This window comes from Melanotaenia boesemani, chromosome 2, assembly GCF_017639745.1.
Source record: "Melanotaenia boesemani isolate fMelBoe1 chromosome 2, fMelBoe1.pri, whole genome shotgun sequence".
NCBI lineage: Eukaryota > Metazoa > Chordata > Actinopteri > Atheriniformes > Melanotaeniidae > Melanotaenia > Melanotaenia boesemani.
The window spans coordinates 7,197,247-7,220,171 of record NC_055683.1 but is presented as its reverse complement, the minus strand read 5'-3'; the positions used below and the strand labels follow the sequence as shown (position 1 = coordinate 7,220,171).

The window sequence follows — 22,925 nt, the reverse complement described above, 5'->3', positions numbered from 1 at the left end:
ATAAAAAAGCACTTTTGTATCTGAAATATTTTAACAATCTCAGTAGTGTACAGGTGGATTGATTTTATGATTTTAAACATATTTGTTTTATTGAACCACAATGGATGTTAAAATGAAGAAAGGAACACATGTCTAATTCAAAAACATAACTTTACAGAAATATCAATTTAAATAGATAATGAACGACAACTTTCCAATTTAATATTGAAATCAGGAAATTTTTACAAAGTTTCATGCAGGTTTAGGCTGGGTCACAGCAACTTACAGGTGTATACCGTCCACCATGTTAGAGATACCTTCATTATTATGAAGGTAAATCAGGACGTATTCAGCCATCATTGGAATACATTAAGGTTTAGTGATCCCAGTTGCAGCAACTATGATGTAAAATCATTAAGAATTAAATCTAATCGAGAAGAAATATGCATGCAAGTATAAATTAAAATAAAAGTAAGCTGGCCGTCAACTAGAGCAGTTTTTCTCATATTGGGGTACATGTTACTCCTTGGGATACCCAGAGACACTACAGGGGGCACATTCTTAGTTAATAGAGCTGAATTCCATTTGTATTATGATGAGGGTTAGTTAGATGGTCAGAATTACAGCACACATGTGGGAATGTACATGCATGAACATTAAAATAACAGCTTGAGATAGCTCCTGTATGTTGCTGAAAATGTGCATGTCTGACTAAAAGATAACACCTTCCACCTCCATTTGTCTATACACTGCAATACTTATTCACATTTATATGTATTTATTTAGTTAAAAATTCCTTTAAGCAACCCCCTGCAGTACTCTGCAGAACCATGAGGTTTACAGACCCCCTTGAAGACCTCTGGGTTGACTGTACATAACTAACGACAACTTTCCAATTTAATATTGAAATCAGGACATTTTACAAAGTTTCATGCAGGGTTTAGGCTGGGTCACAGCAACTTACAGGTGTTATACCGTCCACCATGTTAGAGATACCTTCATAATAATGAAGCAAATCAGGAAGTATTCAGCCATCATTGTGTAGCACTTGTCTCCTGATATAATAATAATTTACTGTTAATAATGTGAATGATGTATACTGGGAGACTGACTTAAACTTTGGGCCCTGTTTGGAAGGTTCTCGACTCAACTGAGAGGTAGAGGTCTTTTGCAATAATTAAGAAACACACCTGAAGCACAAATGGTTAACAGGTACCTTGTATTACCATGTACAACATAAACATGACAGAAATGAAATGAAAAGTCACTTGTTTACAAGTGTTGAGGTTCACATAAAGGAGATATAGTTAGAAAAAACTACTTTCCTCATAAGAAATGAGCGATGAGTAATTTTCCCAACCCGAGTGCACTCGTATTTAAGTTCCTTATCCAAATTCTGTAAATACTGGATCCAGATTAGGGCTAATATGATAACAAATCAAACAAACCAGTTCAATAGTTAGAGCCCTATATTCACACAATCAATTAATCACATTCATCACTAGCAGAACAACCAGATAACATTACACTCACATCTGGACAGTTTGAGTCCTTCCACAGCACAGGCAGTGTGGATATCAACTTGGGAAAGACAAAAGGGTGTCTTTTGGGGTCAATAGTCAAGTCAAATAAAATAACAACAAGTCAGTCTTAAGGTGAACGCTGTGCACGTGTTGTGAGTTCACGTTATGGTGGGTTCTGGCTGATAGTTTGTGGTGTTCTTATCCTACCACCATAACCTTGAGGAAAGTGAGGATATCCTTGTATGGTGGAGGATGCAAGCAGCTTCTCAAGACCAATCCTTCAACAGGTGCGAGGATCAGGCAGTCTCATCTGGGTTGGCTCGCCATCGATGCTTCAACTCAAACCCAAAAACCTGGCCAATTCGGGAGTTTAACTCTCATGAACGCCGTTCAGAAAGCTCGATCAGCTCAGCATACCAGCTCACACAAGCAGCGTGTCACCATCGTCTGTCCGTAGTTTCTCAGCAGAGGCTGCTCACAGTCCTACAAGTGCTCTGATTGGGTAAAGCACGGCTGAGCAAGCAGCAAGCTCTGCTCTGATTGGCTGAGGCACATTTTCACTTCAACCCTTTATCACCTGGGTTACACCCTCCCCTCCTGAATCCATGCACGTCCCGTTGCATGTACTACCAGGCTGTGCAGTCACAACAGGGAATGTTTGGTTGGGAAGTAAGTCTGGGTCATACCCATTTAAAGCATCCGTATAAGCCACTGATAACTCTTGGAAAAGAGCTTGTACAATGGAAATTAAAGGGTTGCCTATTTGAGGATAATGAAACCTTTTTGGTTTCTCTCTGTGCCTCTGTGATCGTCTGAGCACAGTTTCAGGTTCCTGGTTTCTGACAAAATCAGGCTGACTGTCCAGTAGCACATCTGCTGTGTTTACATCAGTACTTTCATCACTGTGACATTTAAGGTTTTCTGACTCTTCACTTGGGGCTGAATCGCTCTCTTGTTCCTGAATTATGTCCAGGGAGGGACACGGTTCATCAAGAAAAGCTTTAGAGGGGGTTTCTGATATGTCTGGTGCACTGTCTCTATCAGGAAACATCTCTGGGGAAAACTGACTGTCAAGAACCTCATTCTCTGCAGTGGTTATTTCAGTCGATTCCCCTGCAGGATCAGGAGTAACCACATCCACCCTTTCAGTGTCTGAGACTTCAGGTGAATAAGGTTCCTCAATCAGCGGATAGTCAGCAGTGGGTCCAAGTAAAGGATCTGAACTCTGAGGACAAGCCTCATCGGTCTCAATTTCCCCTTCTCTGGTGTTTGGGAGGTCATATACAACAGAGAACCTGGTGGTGGTATGACACAAAGGCTCCGGGTGGTAGATGGGAAGTTCATCCTCCCAATCACTGGAACAGACAGCTTCATTCTCAGTATCACCCAGTGTTTGCCGCGTCCGCGGCCGTTGTACAGATTTGGGCTGAGGAGGCTCTCCTGCTGCTGTAACAGGGAGAAAACTGCAAGGTAACAAGAGATCGCGATGTAAAGTCCGCACGGGACCTTGCTTGGTCTCAGGTCGCACAGTATAAACTGGGAGCGTTCCAAAGCACTTTACCACAATGTGGATATCTGCTTCCCACTTATCTGCAAGTTTATGCTTACCCCGTAGTCGCACACTTCTCACTAAAACTCTATCCCCTACTTCAAGAGTAGAATTGGTCACTTTTTTGTCAAATCTGGTCTTATTTCTTTCAGCCACCTTCTGGGCATTCCGAGAGGCTAATTCATAGCTCTCTGCAAGCCGGGCCCTGAGGTTTTGCACATACTGGGAATGTGTCTTTTGCTGATTTTCCCGGAGAGGCAATCCATAAGCAAGGTCAACTGGTAGTCTGGGTTTACGCCCAAACATCAACTCATAAGGAGTGAACCCCGTGACTTCACTTCGAGTACAGTTATACGCATGTACTAAAGGTCTTACAAACTCTTTCCAATTTGATTTCTGTTTGTTTTCCAAAGTTCCCAACATGCTTAACAGTGTTCGGTTAAATCTCTCCACAGGGTTACCCCGAGGGTGATACGGGGTGGTCCTGATTTTCTGGATACCTGAAACCTCACAGAGCTCCTTGATGAGTCTGGACTCAAAATCAGGACCTTGGTCACTGTGTAACTTTTCAGGTATACCAAAGTTCACAATAAAGTTATCCCACAGACATCTGGCAACAGTTTTTGCCTTCTGGTTGCTTGTGGGAACGGCAATGGCAAACTTAGTAAAATGATCCGTTAACACAAGGATGTCCTTTGTGTTACTGCTGTCAGGTTCAATAGTAAGAAAATCCATACATACTAACTCTAGTGGTCGTGTAGATTTTATATTCACCAGGGGGGCTGCTTTTTCAGAGAGACTTTTTCTGCGCACACAGCGGTCGCAAGTCTTCACCTTGCGCTCAATGTCGACGGACATTCGAGGCCAATAGAACCTTGTTCTGACCAGATCTAAAGTCCTATCGATCCCCATATGTCCCATGTCATCGTGCAAACTCTGCAAAACTGATGCTCGAAGCTCTTCAGGTAGGACTAACTGGTAAGTGACAAGGTTGGTATCATGAATCCTCCTGTACAATACCTCATCACGTAGCTCCAATCTGTTCCACTCCCTTAAGAGCAGAGGGAGCTCTGGCAGTTCTTTTCGCACAGTGGGCGGTGGTTTTTCTCCAAGTTCCATCTGTGCAATCACTTCTCTAATAGAAGGATCAGCTCTCTGCTTCTCTTTCAGTTCAGAGTGAGAAAGGATAGGGATGACTGGCAAACCCTGCTGATCCTCTTCAGCATAACCATCTGGAATGACACTGGAAGAGACTGTAAGCGACTCAACTAGAGCAATACTACAGTCACTGGAACAAGCGTCATCCTGGACCTTAATAAGGTGGTTCTGACAAATTGCATAGACAGCATCTTGGTCAACCACTTCTGCAGTTTCATCATCAGTCAGGTGTCGTCTCACAAACAGATTTATGCGCTCTTGCTCTTTCTTTGCCAGAATATCGTCAGTGAGTTCTGCATGGGGTCGTCTAGAGAGGCCATCGGCATCCAGATTTTGTTTGCCTGCACGAAACTGGAGTTTGAATGAGAAGTTAGATAAAGCCGCCAGCCATCTATACCCAGTTGCATCTAACTTCGCAGTGGTAAGTATATAGGTCAGAGGGTTACTGTCGGTGACAACAGTAAACTGACTACCATAAAGGTAATCATGAAATTTCTCCGTTACTGACCACTTGAGCGCAAGAAACTCCAGTTTGTGGGCTGGATACCGTGATTCGCTTCTTGACAGACCTCGACTGGCAAAAGCAATGGCTCTGAGTTTGCCTTCTTGTTCCTGGTATAATGCTGCTCCCAAGCCAGTTGTACTGGCATCTGTGTGCAGGATGTAAGGCTGCTGTGGGTCTGCAAAACCAAGAACAGGTGCAGTGGTAAGTTTCTCAATAACCATCTCAAAGGCATTTTGGCACTCAGGTGTCCAGCGGCTCTCAAAAGGTTGCTTAGGATCATGGTACTGTTCTTGTTTCCCTGAAACCTTTGAACCTTTGCGATTTGGAGGATATCCCCGAGTCAGGTTATTTAGCGGCCTAACAATGGCTGCATAATCCTTAATGAAGCGGCGATAGTAGCCTGAGAAGCCTAGAAATGCTCGCAGTTCTTTTAAAGTTTTGGGAATTGGCCAGGTCTTTAAAGCCTCCGTCTTTTCTGGGTCTGTTTTAACACCATGTTCAGAAACTATGTGCCCAAGATAGCGGACATTTGTCTGAAAAAACCTGCACTTCTCAGGAGATAACTTCAAGCCATACTCCTTAAGGCGGTTGAGCACACGCATAAGCCTACTCTCATGCTCTTCCAGAGACTTGGAGAAAATGATCAAGTCATCCAAAAAGACGAGAACCTCCTTCAAGTTCATATCACCTAAACATTTCTCCATTAGTCTCTGGAAGGTACTGGGTGCGTTCGTTATGCCCTGCGGCATACGATTGAACTCCCAGAAACCTAATGGGGTGACAAAGGCCGTCTTTGGTTTGTCAGCCTCTTCAACCTCAATCTGGTAATAGCCTGACTTAAGGTCGAGAACTGAGAACCACTTAGATCCTGTCAGTGCTGAAAAGGTATCTTCGAGTTTTGGAAGAGCATACGCATCCTTTACCGTTTGCAAATTAAGCTTGCGATAGTCGATACACAAGCGAACATCATTGTTGCGCTTTCTCACAACAACAATGGGAGAGGAAAAGGGAGATTCTGATTCCCTTATAACACCAGTGTCAAGCAACTCTTGCAGGTGTCTCCTCACAGCCTCAATGTCCTGAGGATGTATGGGTCTTGCACGATGTTTGAAGGGAGCTTCATCATTGAGTTTAATGTGATGCTTCACCTTGTCAGTGCACCCAAAATCCAAATCATGGTGAGCAAAAACCTCAGGTATCTCATTTAGTTTTTTAGAGATGCGCTCTTTCCACTCTGTAGCAATAGGAGAGTCTCCAAAGTTAAACCTCAAGCCTGATGTTGCATGGCTTTCAGCATTGACCGTGGCAGTCACATTGTGTTGTTGCAAGATGCTATTGAGCGCCTCAAGCTCAGCAACAACACAATTGGGTGAGATTGTGATGTTTTGATCAGATTCATTTCTTATCACGACAGGTATCTTTTGGTGCGTGCTTGCTGGAAGAGTAATGAGGCAACTTGTTACACAAAGGCCACCAGGCAATGATGACTGGGAAGGATGCCCCACAATAGCCCATTTATCTGTGCATGGGCTAATTAGGTTAGCCGAACCCTCCAGAACAACAGTCTGTCCTGCGGAAACCACAGCAGGAATGCTTCCAAGCATTCTGACTAAGCCAATGTTGCCATCCTTGCTCTGCTTGTGTCTCAGTTCAAGTGTGTTGAGCACTGCCCTATAGCCATAGGGGAAAGGTAAGTGATTTGGAGTCTTAATTTCCAAATACTTTTCATACAAAGTGTCAAGTGTATTTGTTCCTATTAACACAGGTGACTGGACACCTGGGTGTACATCAGGAACGATAAGTGCAAGGGTAAGTATGTCAATGTCAGTTCCAAGGAAATCCTTGGGAAAGGTGATCAACACCTCTAGATAACCTAGATAAGGAACAGGCTGACCTGCCGCACCTTCAACCTCCAACAGGTCATGAAGGGGTTTTATATCTTGTCCAGAGAGGTTTTGTCTGTAAAATGACTCTGGAATTGTGGTTACTTGTGAACCTGTATCCAGTAAACAGTTACATTCCATACCGGCTACTTTGGCCGTGGCTGTACATTTAGATCCTACTAAACCTTTCGGAAGTTTGCATGCAGATTTATTTAACTGTGACCGTCCAAGGTTAGCATGCTGGTCATATTTTTTCTTCCTGGGACATTCTTGTTCAGCTGTAGTCTCCATTTGCCCCTCAATAGAGACCATTTCTAGTTTAACTGGGTGGCAGCAGCTGTGGGATTTTCAATGTCCCATTTCTGCTGTCTTTCTTTTAACAGCTTACGTTTCTCTGCAACTAAAATGGGATCTGGGTCTTGATCGCAGTTAGGTTTGATGTGCCCATCCTCACCACATCGGAAGCAGTACCAAGGTTTTGGTCTAGAAGTTTGACTTTTTTGTGTCTGCTGCCCAAGGTCTTTGGTCAGTTTGGGACGACTCTGGTTGGTAAAGGGTTTGCTACTGGGAGCTTTCTTTGAGTTGGGTGTCTCTCTTTTCTGTTGTTTCACGGTTAGCACAGCCAACTGGCTCTGAAGCTCTGCAACTTGCTTACTCAGTTGCTGTGTAAGTGCATTGAGTGAGGCACATGCACCTTTTTCCTCATCACAGCTGTTTACAGTCTGTGCATTAACGGTGGCTTTCTGCTTGGAGTTGCCCAAATACTGTTTCATGTGCAAAGCTTTGGCTGTATGCCGATCTTCCTCAGTGCGCAGCAGTAAAAGCAGTTCAGCAAATGATGGTGGGTTTGCTTTTTTTTTGTTTTAACTGGAGTTCAGCAAGGAGGGAATTATCCCAGCATCCTCTGCAAAACTGAGTGAGAAGATGTTTGTCAACATCATTACTTGAAACTCCACCTCTTTTAAGAGCTAGGTTTAAACCTACCTGCAAACGCTGCAGGTATGCAGATGGCTTCTCACCAGCATCTTGAAAGGTACCCAAGAATTTGGCATAGAGCTCATCACCATCTTGAACAGTTCCAAAAGCAGAGTCTAACAACTCCAAATATGCAACTGGCAAGCTGGTGGGGCTCAAGTGTTTCACGATATCAGCCGCAGGAGGCAAAAGGCTCTCAAGAATCCTCCTGGAGCGCTGCACATCTGATACAGTGGGATCAGTCAGAATCAGCTCAACATTAGAGCGCCAAGTGTCAAAGTCTGTTTCTTGTGCGGGTCTGGGAATTTTCCCCGAGAATGCACGAAGTCTTAGTGGTGTCTGTGTATGCAATGCACTTTCATCCCTTTTCACTATATGTTCAACGACAACTCGTTGCACTTCGGGAGGTGTAAAGTCAAGCACGGTCCTTGAAGGAATGTCAGGTAGTTGCAACCTCTGAGCTGAGGGCACTGATCTGTCTGCCCCTGATTCCACCAATTTCACTTGAGGCTGGTCTGTATTAAACTGGGCTAAGGCGTCCCCAACAACTACCTCAGGAGTTAGGGGAACTGGATCATCCACCTTATGTCCAGAAGGAGTCATGTCAGAGATAGAATCACTGATGTGGGTCATCATGTCTCTAAGGACCTCAGCATAATCCCTCCCAGTAAGTTTAGCAAGCTCTTTCAACTCATTAAGGTATGTCTTGGTGGTAGTGTTCCCTTTGGTCTGTGTATAAACACTGGCTAATGATTGTACATGGTAGGTAGCCTCACCACTCTTAGCCACGTGGCTGTAAGGCAAGTGTGATGCTAGAGCCTCAACAGAAATCCCTGTGTTATACTCTATGATGGAATCATGAAAAAACTCTGAAGTATCATCATCTACTGATAGGATTCTATTAATAGATCCATACTGCTTCAGGAAATCTACAACTTCCTCATCCTGGTCTTCCCCAGTTAACCCACTAACTAATGCAACATTTGGGATTTTGATGCTGTGCTTCTGGATTATGTCCATTTTCCTCTTATTCCTGATGTCCTCAAATATTGCAAACAAATCCTCCACCTCCTGGCTGGCTCGCCAAAAATTTTATGTAGCACTTGTCTCCTGATATAATAATAATTTACTGTTAATAATGTGAATGATGTATACTGGGAGACTGACTTAACTTTGGGCCCTGTTTGGAAGGTTCTCGACTCAACTGAGAGGTAGAGGTCTTTTGCAATAATTAAGAAACACACCTGAAGCACAAAATGGTTAACAGGTACCTTGTATTACCATGTACAACATAAACATGACAGAAATGAAATGAAAAGTCACTTGTTTACAAGTGTTGAGGTTCACATAAAGGAGATATAGTTAGAAAAAAACTACTTTCCTCATAAGAAATGAGCGATGAGTAATTTTCCCAACCCGAGTGCACTCGTATTTAAGTTCCTTATCCAAATTCTGTAAATACTGGATCCAGATTAGGGCTAATATGATAACAAATCAAACAAACCAGTTCAATAGTTAGAGCCCTATATTCACACAATCAATTAATCACATTCATCACTAGCAGAACAACCAGATAACATTACACTCACATCTGGACAGTTGGAGTCCTTCCACAGCACAGGCAGTGTGGATATCAACTTGGGAAAGACAAAAGGGTGTCTTTTGGGGTCAATAGTCAAGTCAAATAAAATAACAACAAGTCAGTCTTAAGGTGAACGCTGTGCACATGTTGTGAGTTCACGTTATGGTGGGTTCTGGCTGATAGTTTGTGGTGTTCTTATCCTACCACCATAACCTTGAGGAAAGTGAGGATATCCTTGTATGGTGGAGGATGCAAGCAGCTTCTCAAGACCAATCCTTCAACAGGTGCGAGGATCAGGCAGTCTCATCTGGGTTGGCTCGCCATCGATGCTTCAACTCAAACCCAAAAACCTGGCCAATTCGGGAGTTTAACTCTCATGAACGCCGTTCAGAAAGCAGGAACGTTAACAGCTCGATCAGCTCAGCATACCAGCTCACACAAGCAGCGTGTCACCATCGTCTGTCCGTTGTTTCTCAGCAGAGGCTGCTCACAGTCCTACAAGTGCTCTGATTGGGTAAAGCACGGCTGAGCAAGCAGCAAGCTCTGCTCTGATTGGCTGAGGCACATTTTCACTTCAACCCTTTATCACCTGGGTTACAATTGGAATACATTAAGGTTTAGTGATCCCAGTTGCAGCAACTATGATGTAAAATCATTAAGAACTAAATCTAAGCAGAAGGGCCCCACATGGTGACGGATGAGAAATCAGGTGTGTAAGGAAGCCAAAAGTGTTCCAGGGTTTCTGGTTCACGTGGGCCCCATGAAGAACAAGACTGGACACGAGTATGTATGATGTTAGTTTTCTCAACGCCTTCCTATCTCAAGAACATAGAGAAAATGCTGCTAAATTGGTTTTGAACCACATTATTCCATTACCTGCATGCTGGCATTAATGGTGCTTGGATCCTCATTAGGCTGCTCTGTGGAGGACAACACAGTCTCAGCTGTCCCTGCAGAGGTCTGCATCTTTGTCATCTGGAATTTACACAAGAATTAACAGCAAATTAAGGACCACTGATACAATATTTACAATTTACTACTGGTCAAAGTTCACTCAGCTGAAAACCAGTATCTCCAACAGCATTTAAGATTGAAATCAGGACATTTTACAAAGTTTCATGCAGGTTTAGGCTGGGTCACAGCAACTTACAGGTGTATACCGTCCACCATGTTAGAGATACCTTCATAATAATGAAGCAAATCAGGACGTATTCAGCCATCATTGGAATACATTAAGGTTTAGTGATCCCAGTTGCAGCAACTATGATGTAAAATCATCAAGAACTAAATCTAAGCGGAAGGGCCCCACATGGTGACGGACGAGAAATCAGGTGTGTAAGGAAGCCAAAAGTGTTCCAGGGTTTCTGGTTCACGTGGGCCCCATGAAGAACAAGACTGGACACGAGTATGTATGATGTTAGTTTTCTCAATGCCTTCCTATCTCAAGAACATAGAGAAAATGCAGCTAAATAGGTTTTGAACCACATTATTCCATTACCTGCATGCTGGCATTAATGGTGCTTGGATCCTCATTAGGCTGCTCTGTGGAGGACAACACAGTCTCAGCTGTCCCTGCAGAGGTCTGCATCTTTGTCATCTGGAATTTACACAAGAATTAACAGCAAATTAAGGACCACTGATACAATATTTACAATTTACTACTGGTCAAAGTTCACTCAGCTGAAAACCAGTATCTCCAACAGCATTTAAGATTGAAATCAGGACATTTTACAAAGTTTCATGCAGGTTTAGGCTGGGTCACAGCAACTTACAGGTGTATACCGTCCACCATGTTAGAGATACCTTCATAATAATGAAGCAAATCAGGACGTATTCAGCCATCATTGGAATACATTAAGGTTTAGTGATCCCAGTTGCAGCAACTATGATGTAAAATCATTAAGAACTAAATCTAAGCAGAAGGGCCCCACATGGTGACGGATGAGAAATCAGGTGTGTAAGGAAGCCAAAAGTGTTCCAGGGTTTCTGGTTCACGTGGGCCCCATGAAGAACAAGACTGGACACGAGTATGTATGATGTTAGTTTTCTCAACGCCTTCCTATCTCAAGAACATAGAGAAAATGCTGCTAAATTGGTTTTGAACCACATTATTCCATTACCTGCATGCTGGCATTAATGGTGCTTGGATCCTCATTAGGCTGCTCTGTGGAGGACAACACAGTCTCAGCTGTCCCTGCAGAGGTCTGCATCTTTGTCATCTGGAATTTACACAAGAATTAACAGCAAATTAGGGACCACTGATACCATATTTACAATTTACTACTGGTCAAAGTTCACTCAGCTGAAAACCAGTATCTCCAACAGCATTTAAGATTGAAATCAGGACATTTTACAAAGTTTCATGCAGGTTTAGGCTGGGTCACAGCAACTTACAGGTGTATACCGTCCACCATGTTAGAGATACCTTCATAATAATGAAGCAAATCAGGACGTATTCAGCCATCATTGGAATACATTAAGGTTTAGTGATCCCAGTTGCAGCAACTATGATGTAAAATCATTAAGAACTAAATCTAAGCAGAAGGGCCCCACATGGTGACGGATGAGAAATCAGGTGTGTAAGGAAGCCAAAAGTGTTCCAGGGTTTCTGGTTCACGTGGGCCCCATGAAGAACAAGACTGGACACGAGTATGTATGATGTTAGTTTTCTCAATGCCTTCCTATCTCAAGAACATAGAGAAAATGCAGCTAAATAGGTTTTGAACCACATTATTCCATTACCTGCATGCTGGCATTAATGGTGCTTGGATCCTCATTAGGCTGCTCTGTGGAGGACAACACAGTCTCAGCTGTCCCTGCAGAGGTCTGCATCTTTGTCATCTGGAATTTACACAAGAATTAACAGCAAATTAGGGACCACTGATACCATATTTACAATTTACTACTGGTCAAAGTTCACTCAGCTGAAAACCAGTATCTCCAACAGCATTTAAGATTGAAATCAGGACATTTTACAAAGTTTCATGCAGGGTTTAGGCTGGGTCACAGCAACTTACAGGTGTATACCGTCCATCATGTTAGAGATACCTTCATAATAATGAAGCAAATCAGGACGTATTCAGCCATCATTGGAATACATTAAGGTTTAGTGATCCCAGTTGCAGCAACTATGATGTAAAATCATTAAGAACTAAATCTAAGCAGAAGGGCCCCACATGGTGACGGATGAGAAATCAGGTGTGTAAGGAAGCCAAAAGTGTTCCAGGGTTTCTGGTTCACGTGGGCCCCATGAAGAACAAGACTGGACACGAGTATGTATGATGTTAGGAAGGCGTTGAGAAAACTATCTCAAGAACATAGAGAAAATGCTGCTAAATTGGTTTTGAACCACATTATTCCATTACCTGCATGCTGGCATTAATGGTGCTTGGATCCTCATTAGGCTGCTCTGTGGAGGACAACACAGTCTCAGCTGTCCCTGCAGAGGTCTGCATCTTTGTCATCTGGAATTTACACAAGAATTAACAGCAAATTAAGGACCACTGATACCATATTTACAATTTACTACTGGTCAAAGTTCACTCAGCTGAAAACCAGTATCTCCAACAGCATTTAAGATTGAAATCAGGACATTTTACAAAGTTTCATGCAGGTTTAGGCTGGGTCACAGCAACTTACAGGTGTATACCGTCCACCATGTTAGAGATACCTTCATAATAATGAAGCAAATCAGGAAGTATTCAGCCATCATTGGAATACATTAAGGTTTAGTGATCCCAGTTGCAGCAACTATGATGTTAAATCATTAAGAACTAAATCTAAGCAGAAGGGCCCCACATGGTGACGGATGAGAAATCAGGTGTGTAAGGAAGCCAAAAGTGTTCCAGGGTTTCTGGTTCACGTGGGCCCCATGAAGAACAAGACTGGACACGAGTATGTATGATGTTAGTTTTCTCAACGCCTTCCTATCTCAAGAACATAGAGAAAATGCTGCTAAATTGGTTTTGAACCACATTATTCCATTACCTGCATGCTGGCATTAATGGTGCTTGGATCCTCATTAGGCTGCTCTGTGGAGGACAACACAGTCTCAGCTGTCCCTGCAGAGGTCTGCATCTTTGTCATCTGGAATTTACACAAGAATTAACAGCAAATTAGGGACCACTGATACCATATTTACAATTTACTACTGGTCAAAGTTCACTCAGCTGAAAACCAGTATCTCCAACAGCATTTAAGATTGAAATCAGGACATTTTACAAAGTTTCATGCAGGTTTAGGCTGGGTCACAGCAACTTACAGGTGTATACCGTCCACCATGTTAGAGATACCTTCATAATAATGAAGCAAATCAGGACGTATTCAGCCATCATTGGAATACATTAAGGTTTAGTGATCCCAGTTGCAGCAACTATGATGTAAAATCATTAAGAACTAAATCTAAGCGGAAGGGCCCCACATGGTGACGGATGAGAAATCAGGTGTGTAAGGAAGCCAAAAGTGTTCCAGGGTTTCTGGTTCACGTGGGCCCCATGAAGAACAAGACTGGACACGAGTATGTATGATGTTAGTTTTTTCAATGCCTTCCTATCTCAAGAACATAGAGAAAATGCTGCTAAATTGGTTTTGAACCACATTATTCCATTACCTGCATGCTGGCATTAATGGTGCTTGGATCCTCATTAGGCTGCTCTGTGGAGGACAACACAGTCTCAGCTGTCCCTGCAGAGGTCTGCATCTTTGTCATCTGGAATTTACACAAGAATTAACAGCAAATTAAGGACCACTGATACCATATTTACAATTTACTACTGGTCAAAGTTCACTCAGCTGAAAACCAGTATCTCCAACAGCATTTAAGATTGAAATCAGGACATTTTACAAAGTTTCATGCAGGTTTAGGCTGGGTCACAGCAACTTACAGGTGTATACCGTCCACCATGTTAGAGATACCTTCATAATAATGAAGCAAATCAGGAAGTATTCAGCCATCATTGGAATACATTAAGGTTTAGTGATCCCAGTTGCAGCAACTATGATGTTAAATCATTAAGAACTAAATCTAAGCAGAAGGGCCCCACATGGTGACGGATGAGAAATCAGGTGTGTAAGGAAGCCAAAAGTGTTCCAGGGTTTCTGGTTCACGTGGGCCCCATGAAGAACAAGACTGGACACGAGTATGTATGATGTTAGTTTTTTCAATGCCTTCCTATCTCAAGAACATAGAGAAAATGCTGCTAAATTGGTTTTGAACCACATTATTCCATTACCTGCATGCTGGCATTAATGGTGCTTGGATCCTCATTAGGCTGCTCTGTGGAGGACAACACAGTCTCAGCTGTCCCTGCAGAGGTCTGCATCTTTGTCATCTGGAATTTACACAAGAATTAACAGCAAATTAAGGACCACTGATACCATATTTACAATTTACTACTGGTCAAAGTTCACTCAGCTGAAAACCAGTATCTCCAACAGCATTTAAGATTGAAATCAGGACATTTTACAAAGTTTCATGCAGGTTTAGGCTGGGTCACAGCAACTTACAGGTGTATACCGTCCACCATGTTAGAGATACCTTCATAATAATGAAGCAAATCAGGACGTATTCAGCCATCATTGGAATACATTAAGGTTTAGTGATCCCAGTTGCAGCAACTATGATGTAAAATCATTAAGAACTAAATCTAAGCAGAAGGGCCCCACATGGTGACGGATGAGAAATCAGGTGTGTAAGGAAGCCAAAAGTGTTCCAGGGTTTCTGGTTCACGTGGGCCCCATGAAGAACAAGACTGGACACGAGTATGTATGATGTTAGTTTTCTCAACGCCTTCCTATCTCAAGAACATAGAGAAAATGCTGCTAAATTGGTTTTGAACCACATTATTCCATTACCTGCATGCTGGCATTAATGGTGCTTGGATCCTCATTAGGCTGCTCTGTGGAGGACAACACAGTCTCAGCTGTCCCTGCAGAGGTCTGCATCTTTGTCATCTGGAATTTACACAAGAATTAACAGCAAATTAGGGACCACTGATACCATATTTACAATTTACTACTGGTCAAAGTTCACTCAGCTGAAAACCAGTATCTCCAACAGCATTTAAGATTGAAATCAGGACATTTTACAAAGTTTCATGCAGGTTTAGGCTGGGTCACAGCAACTTACAGGTGTATACCGTCCACCATGTTAGAGATACCTTCATAATAATGAAGCAAATCAGGACGTATTCAGCCATCATTGGAATACATTAAGGTTTAGTGATCCCAGTTGCAGCAACTATGATGTAAAAAATCAAGAATTAAATCTAAGCGGAAGGGCCCCACATGGTGACGGATGAGAAATCAGGTGTGTAAGGAAGCCAAAAGTGTTCCAGGGTTTCTGGTTCACGTGGGCCCCATGAAGAACAAGACTGGACACGAGTATGTATGATGTTAGTTTTCTCAACGCCTTCCTATCTCAAGAACATAGAGAAAATGCAGCTAAATAGGTTTTGAACCACATTATTCCATTACCTGCATGCTGGCATTAATGGTGCTTGGATCCTCATTAGGCTGCTCTGTGGAGGACAACACAGTCTCAGCTGTCCCTGCAGAGGTCTGCATCTTTGTCATCTGGAATTTACACAAGAATTAACAGCAAATTAAGGACCACTGATACCATATTTACAATTTACTACTGGTCAAAGTTCACTCAGCTGAAAACCAGTATCTCCAACAGCATTTAAGATTGAAATCAGGACATTTTACAAAGTTTCATGCAGGTTTAGGCTGGGTCACAGCAACTTACAGGTGTATACCGTCCACCATGTTAGAGATACCTTCATAATAATGAAGCAAATCAGGACGTATTCAGCCATCATTGGAATACATTAAGGTTTAGTGATCCCAGTTGCAGCAACTATGATGTAAAATCATCAAGAACTAAATCTAAGCGGAAGGGCCCCACATGGTGACGGATGAGAAATCAGGTGTGTAAGGAAGCCAAAAGTGTTCCAGGGTTTCTGGTTCACGTGGGCCCCATGAAGAACAAGACTGGACACGAGTATGTATGATGTTAGTTTTCTCAACGCCTTCCTATCTCAAGAACATAGAGAAAATGCAGCTAAATAGGTTTTGAACCACATTATTCCATTACCTGCATGCTGGCATTAATGGTGCTTGGATCCTCATTAGGCTGCTCTGTGGAGGACAACACAGTCTCAGCTGTCCCTGCAGAGGTCTGCATCTTTGTCATCTGGAATTTATACAAGAATTAACAGCAAATTAGGGACCACTGATACCATATTTACAATTTACTACTGGTCAAAGTTCACTCAGCTGAAAACCAGTATCTCCAACAGCATTTAAGATTGAAATCAGGACATTTTACAAAGTTTCATGCAGGGTTTAGGCTGGGTCACAGCAACTTACAGGTGTATACCGTCCATCATGTTAGAGATACCTTCATAATAATGAAGCAAATCAGGACGTATTCAGCCATCATTGGAATACATTAAGGTTTAGTGATCCCAGTTGCAGCAACTATGATGTAAAATCATTAAGAACTAAATCTAAGCAGAAGGGCCCCACATGGTGACGGATGAGAAATCAGGTGTGTAAGGAAGCCAAAAGTGTTCCAGGGTTTCTGGTTCACGTGGGCCCCATGAAGAACAAGACTGGACACGAGTATGTATGATGTTAGTTTTCTCAACGCCTTCCTATCTCAAGAACATAGAGAAAATGCAGCTAAATAGGTTTTGAACCACATTATTCCATTACCTGCATGCTGGCATTAATGGTGCTTGGATCCTCATTAGGCTGCTCTGTGGAGGACAACACAGTCTCAGCTGTCCCTGCAGAGGTCTGCATCTTTGTCATCTGGAATTTAAATCCACAACAAGAACACATGTAGTAATCAAAAAATGAATACAAGATATTTTGTGAGGTTGAAAAACTGGAAAACATGCAATCATACATGCTCGACTCATCCACTCACTTTTTTACGCCATGGCCATTTCATTAGCCTCATAGCATAATTGCCTAAGTCACATTTCAGCTAAATTGTTATATCTGTCTAACTGTGCGCTGCTAATATTGCTGATAGACTGTGAATCATTGCTTGGAAAACCTTCAAATATGACTTAGGCAATTATGCTATGAAGCTAACGATTTAGAATCCCCATAGTTGTAATTAATTTCAGTCCCTACTTCTATTTTCACTACAGAAAACAGGCACAAATGTGGTCTTCCATTCACCACAATTTTTTTCATGGTGCAGTTTGGAGATCTGTGGTTGTCATTAACCAATCTTCCAAGGGATTTATCCTCTTTGGATGCATCAATACTAAAGCAGTATAAAATGTAAAAGGAAAACAGTTAAGAACAACTGATGTACAACTTTCTACTCAAATATCAAACCTTACACTGTAAAGAAATAATTTCAAATATAAAATATACATTACTCATGTCTACTTAAACTTTATTATGTGATAGCATGAAGACACAAGATAAAGCTCTCTTGTTACTCCAAAATGTCAACACAAATCAGTAATACTTTCAAGGAAAAACTGAAATGGATTTATTAGAATAAATTAATACACCTGACCCAGCATGTGTATTTAAATGATTTGATGAGTTTTTATTCCATAATCAGGTACTAAAAATTTTTATTTCAGGCTTAAATGAAAATCACATGAAAATCTACAAACCCCCAGCCCAAAGGAAAAAAAACACAAACATAAAAATAAGAAAACCACAACTGTTACATGCTTACCACCACCGACGATTCTGCCATTCAAATTCAAAGAGAAATGTACTCTCTCTCTCTGAGTAACATCTGGACCGGCATTCCTCCACAGATATTAGCTCACCTCTGTACTCCAAGACAAAGGTGCCTGGTTCAATGGGCTGGGCAGCGAATACTCCTCTTCCTAAAAGATTAAAAGATTTTAAAAGATTTTAGATTAAGATGTGATCAAGAAAGCATTGACTTATCCTTATCTGTAACATATATATATGCTAAAAATGTCCAGCTGTTACTGTCCTGCATGTTGTAGATGTTCCCCGATCCAACACACCTAATTCAAATTACACAGATTTTCTTCAACGCTTGTTAAGATTTGTACAAGTCTGTTAATAACCCATTAATCTAAACCGAAAATGTTTTGGAAAGCAGTCCTAAAATACTGGTACTTGATTTTCCTTAAAAAAAAAAAAAAACTCTTGCCAATTACACACGGCATAACCGTGACAAAAATAAGGATTTAAAACATTTCTTTTACAACAAACACTGGAGCAGGAAATTCAGTCTCACACAATACCCACCAAACACACACACACCCACAAAGGCCTTTCTACACCTTACCTTTGCAACTATCGATAAATCTTTCTATAAACCCTGGCTTGTCCGTAGAAGACTGTATGTATAACTTTGCCTCCTCAGTAGGATGAATCCTTTTCTTCCTTTTTATCATTATGGCTCTGAAAAAGAGAATTCTAATGTGATTACAGAGAAAACATCATTCACTAATCAATCCAAAGATTCACTTTTAAAACTAATGATTTTATTTATTAATGCAGCAACTGTCTAAACCTATGATACACAATGCTTTCCACAAGATAGCATAACTACAGTCATGCAGCTTCATGACAACTAGATTAATTTCCTGAACTGTAAATACTGATGAAGAAATGCAGTAACTTTGTTAATCTAAAGGTGTAAAATATTTGTCTATCCTTTAGGCAGTTCAGCTGTCACACATTCTCAATTGAAATGAAGAGCAGACTAATCATTACAGGACAGCCATATTCATCATAGCTCTTATTTTAATGAACTGTTATCAAAAGTCTGATTTGTTTACTTTAGTCTAAAGCATGTTTATTCCTGTCTTTTAGCCAGTCAGGGGAAAAAAAAATCCAAACAAGAGTGTAATTGCAGAAATCATAACACTTTTCATACAATATTTATCTATATATATGTAAACTAGGGTTGTCAAGAGATTAAAATTTTCCAATCAGATTAATTTGTAGCAACCCTATTGCTGGTCAGTGTCCCTGCCTGGCCCCCATCTAAACTTTTAGACCTGCCCCTGCATATCTTAAGTATAAATCTTTTCTACCACCTGTCAGCTACTTTATTAGAGAGGGGAGCTTCCCTGATTTAAATCTCAGAATATTGTTAATATTTTCTCTCACGTTTTTAATGGCCCATAAATGATCAGACCTATGTCTCCAACATCTACACAGCACCAATGATTTGGAGATTATGTTTTCTTGTTTCTGTGACAATGACATGGATCTGATTGACATGACACTGATAAATGTTAATCACTTTAGCTAGGAATAAAACCTTTGGATAAATATGTGCCGGTGTGAACCATGAAACGTGAGTTTCCTCCTACTAAGCTGAAAGATAAACACACGCAACAGGTCAATGGTGCCAGCGACAGAAAAGCCGATCAGCTGATTTACAACAGGAGAGGGAGGGGGGAGACGAGGCTGCCGCGGTGTGCAGAGGACCAGAGCAGACCCTCTCACCAGTAAAATGTGGGCGTTAAAGCATCCTCATCATACATGACATTGTTTATAAACGTCTTCGCTATAAAGGCGCTCACATCACTCTCAACTCCTGGCTGTGACTACCAACAAGTTTCTCTGTACAGACGTTACTGCCACTGCTCCACAAAAAGCCAAAAATCTGGCTTTCCTATTTTGTGATCTCCTTAAAACGATGCTATTGAAAATGTGCTGGCTACGGTCGGCCAATAACTTTAAAACTGCAACATACGCTCGGCTGTTACTAACGACTACTTTGGAATGTTTCCACACTACCTGACATGCGTCACTTGTGCAGCCTAATAAATATGACAAGTGGCCCAGAAACTACGAAAATCCATGTTATTTCAAGCCCGCATCTTTAATAGAATGTTTATCGACACAAGGCTGTCATCGGCAGAAAACAAAAACAAACAACAAAAAAAAAAAAGCCTGTCCTACGCCACACGCAACATGGTACATTATGTGCGTTCAATACACTTTATAAACCCATCTTCTTATCAAAGTGTGAACATTAAATCGACTGTTTCTATAAATGCTAGCAAGCTAGTTGTCGGCAAACGGTCCGACAAACTGTCCGACCGTCGAAGGAGCTGACAAAAGTATTTCACGGTGAAAAACTTATTACCAGCCGCCTGTTACTGATATAAGACATACATAAATCAAGCCAACTTACATTTATTGTTTGCTTGGCCTGATTTTGTGGTGATTTTATCCAAGATGTTTAATCAACTGCAGCGTGTGATCAGTACAGCCACGGTGCGTTTAAAGCCCACAGTAACGTGGGGCGAATCAGCGTTGTAAATAACTACGCACTTCTAATTTAATCTGGTCTGGTCTTAAAACTTTTGTTATAAAAATCACAGCAGTTTTTAATGATATTATGAATTTATATCGACCAGTTATTTTAAGAACGTGAGTTTTTAGTTACGTTTTTATGTCTTACATTTCTGACGATAATTAAATACCAATCGCTTACACACAAGCAAGCATATATATATATATATATATATATATATATATATATATATATATATATATATATATATATATATATATTTACTACCTGTGCAACTAACATTAGCAACTAACTAGCAAGCTAATGCTAATGTTACTTGCACATGGGCAAGCATGCTGTAGCAAGCTAGCAGTACATTCTAAAATATCTAAAATGACTAATTATAAGTTACAATTTCTTGTCCCAACGTTAGAAACAGACTACTGGGTTAAAACGACATAGAAAAGAGCCATGTCAAAGTAAAAAAAAAAATGCATACATATATATACATATATAATATTTAAATAAGCTTACCATGTGCTGTCATGACGAACTTGCTTGTCGGTGCCAAACAGACCATATCCATATTAGGGAAGTGGAGATCCAGCCCAAATTAGTTGCTGTTTTTACATACAGCCAGTCACGTTCAGTGTTATTTATTGTTAATTGTGACCTTGATCATCATTGGAGGTTTCATCGTCACTCAGTTCAGAACGCGTTCCTATTGGTTCTAATGATACACACTTTCTGAAGTGTGTATACTTGTAGTAACGGCCTCAAGCCTCTGCGATCGCTAGAGAGCACACACAGTTGACACACACATTTCCAGAAACTGTCACCTTGTGGGGAAAGTGAAAAAAAAGCAGGAGGCATGTCAGGGGAGGCTGTTATGCTAGGTTAAATAGCTAATCTTTGTGGGGCCCTGATTTTTGGGCCCCACGAAGCTCTTGGGCCCCACACCGTTGGTGGGCTCCCTGCCTCTGGGCCCCTTACTGTAGCAAATGTAAGTACACACACACACACACACACACACACACACACACACACACACACACACACACAGGCCTTCTACCCGAACCAGTAGAAAAACCTGTCATCATTTCTTTACTAACTATTTTTATATGAGCTGAAATAATAGAAAAGGAACCAGAAATGGGAACAAAAGGCATCATGATTAGAAAATAAACCTTCAGATGGAGACAGACTTTAAACCAATCGTATCTTCTCGTCTGGTCTGTAGGCTCAGGACGTCTGTGTGAGATCTTTGGTCATTTAGAAATGGATATCAGGTGTAATCTGCCGTGTTCTGCAGACTAAAGAGGAGAGGGAGCATCCAGCTTGTTATCAGTGGACAGGTGAACAGGTGCATCTCTGATGGGATGGCTGCATTAGTGTCGATGGCGTGAGCAGCTTCCACATCTGTGAAGCTCCATCAGTGCTGAGAAGACCTCGTTTAGACGTGTCTTAGTGAAACAGTAGTGATAGTCGTCTCTTTTTATGGAAATGTGATCAGTAAACACGCTATCATGGATCACTCATTGTGGATTTACCAGATAGTTTCTGAATAAACGCTGAGCTTGACGGGATAAAAATCCCAACCTTTCTGGGACTGGAGTTTTATTCCAGTGAATTTTTTCCACTAGAAGCTTTACTGTCCAGCTGGAAGGTCTTCAGTTCGGTAAACTCTGATTGGCTCCGTCCAATAATCCGACTGTAGGAACTATTGATGAGCGAGCTGCAGATAACAGGATCAGTTATCCATCACATTGATCAGAAGATGCTCTCCACTGTGTGTTTGCAGCGGAGCGGATGTTCTGGGAGGTGATGCAGCTCCGCAGGGAAACGTCCTTCTCCAACCTCGGTACTACAAAGACCAGCCGTGACCCACAGCCCCATCCTCCAATCACAGCGGACTCTTACAGAAGCCCCGCCCACCGCCTCCAGTTCTGGTTTAAAAAAAAAGAGACTGAAAGCGTTCCGTTGATCCGGATCTGGACTGGAATCCTGTTTGATATTTTCTCCTCACCAGTTAAATCCAGTATTTTAAGACATGAAGCTACAAGGCAGATCTTTAACATGAGAAGAAAAATGAAGCTGACGTCTTTAAATAAAACAAGTTCAATTTCTCAAATAATGTTTCAAGAATTATTCAAATTTACTAGAAATTCATTAAAGTAAATGAGTTAAAAACACAAAAGGGTGAATGAAATGAAAGATTGTGTTTTCGTGGAGACGAACATTCAGTGTTTTATAAATAAAGTTGTAATATTTCAGGACTGTTTAGAGGAGAGATGTGTCAACACAGATACACCTGTGACACAATGAGGTGATGATGATGTAACTCATGTACCTCATATACTCCACTACCTGGACTAATAGTTGCTGCTACACACGTCTGTAACATGTTGCATCTGTATATTCCAGCATGTATGTAGTAAGTATGTTCTACTGCACATACCAGTCCAGTGGGGATGACGGGAAGGATCGCTCCCAAAGCCA

The 22,925-nt window shown here is 41.5% G+C and overlaps 1 protein-coding gene and 1 long non-coding RNA gene across 2 annotated transcripts in view; both read right to left on the bottom strand.

Moving 5' to 3' along the window:
* LOC121654152 (ribonuclease inhibitor-like) overlaps nucleotides 1-22,925 on the bottom strand; it is a gene marked incomplete at its 5' end in the record, with an annotated part of 136,450 nt that overhangs the window by 61,464 nt on the left and 52,061 nt on the right. The window lies entirely within an intron of this gene.
* On the bottom strand, nucleotides 17,120-20,431 carry LOC121655284. Its single transcript, XR_006013130.1, has 4 exons — nucleotides 20,325-20,431; nucleotides 18,459-18,574; nucleotides 17,868-18,024; nucleotides 17,120-17,438 (listed from the first exon to the last, which is right to left on the bottom strand). It is a non-coding gene; the product is annotated as an uncharacterized LOC121655284 (long non-coding RNA).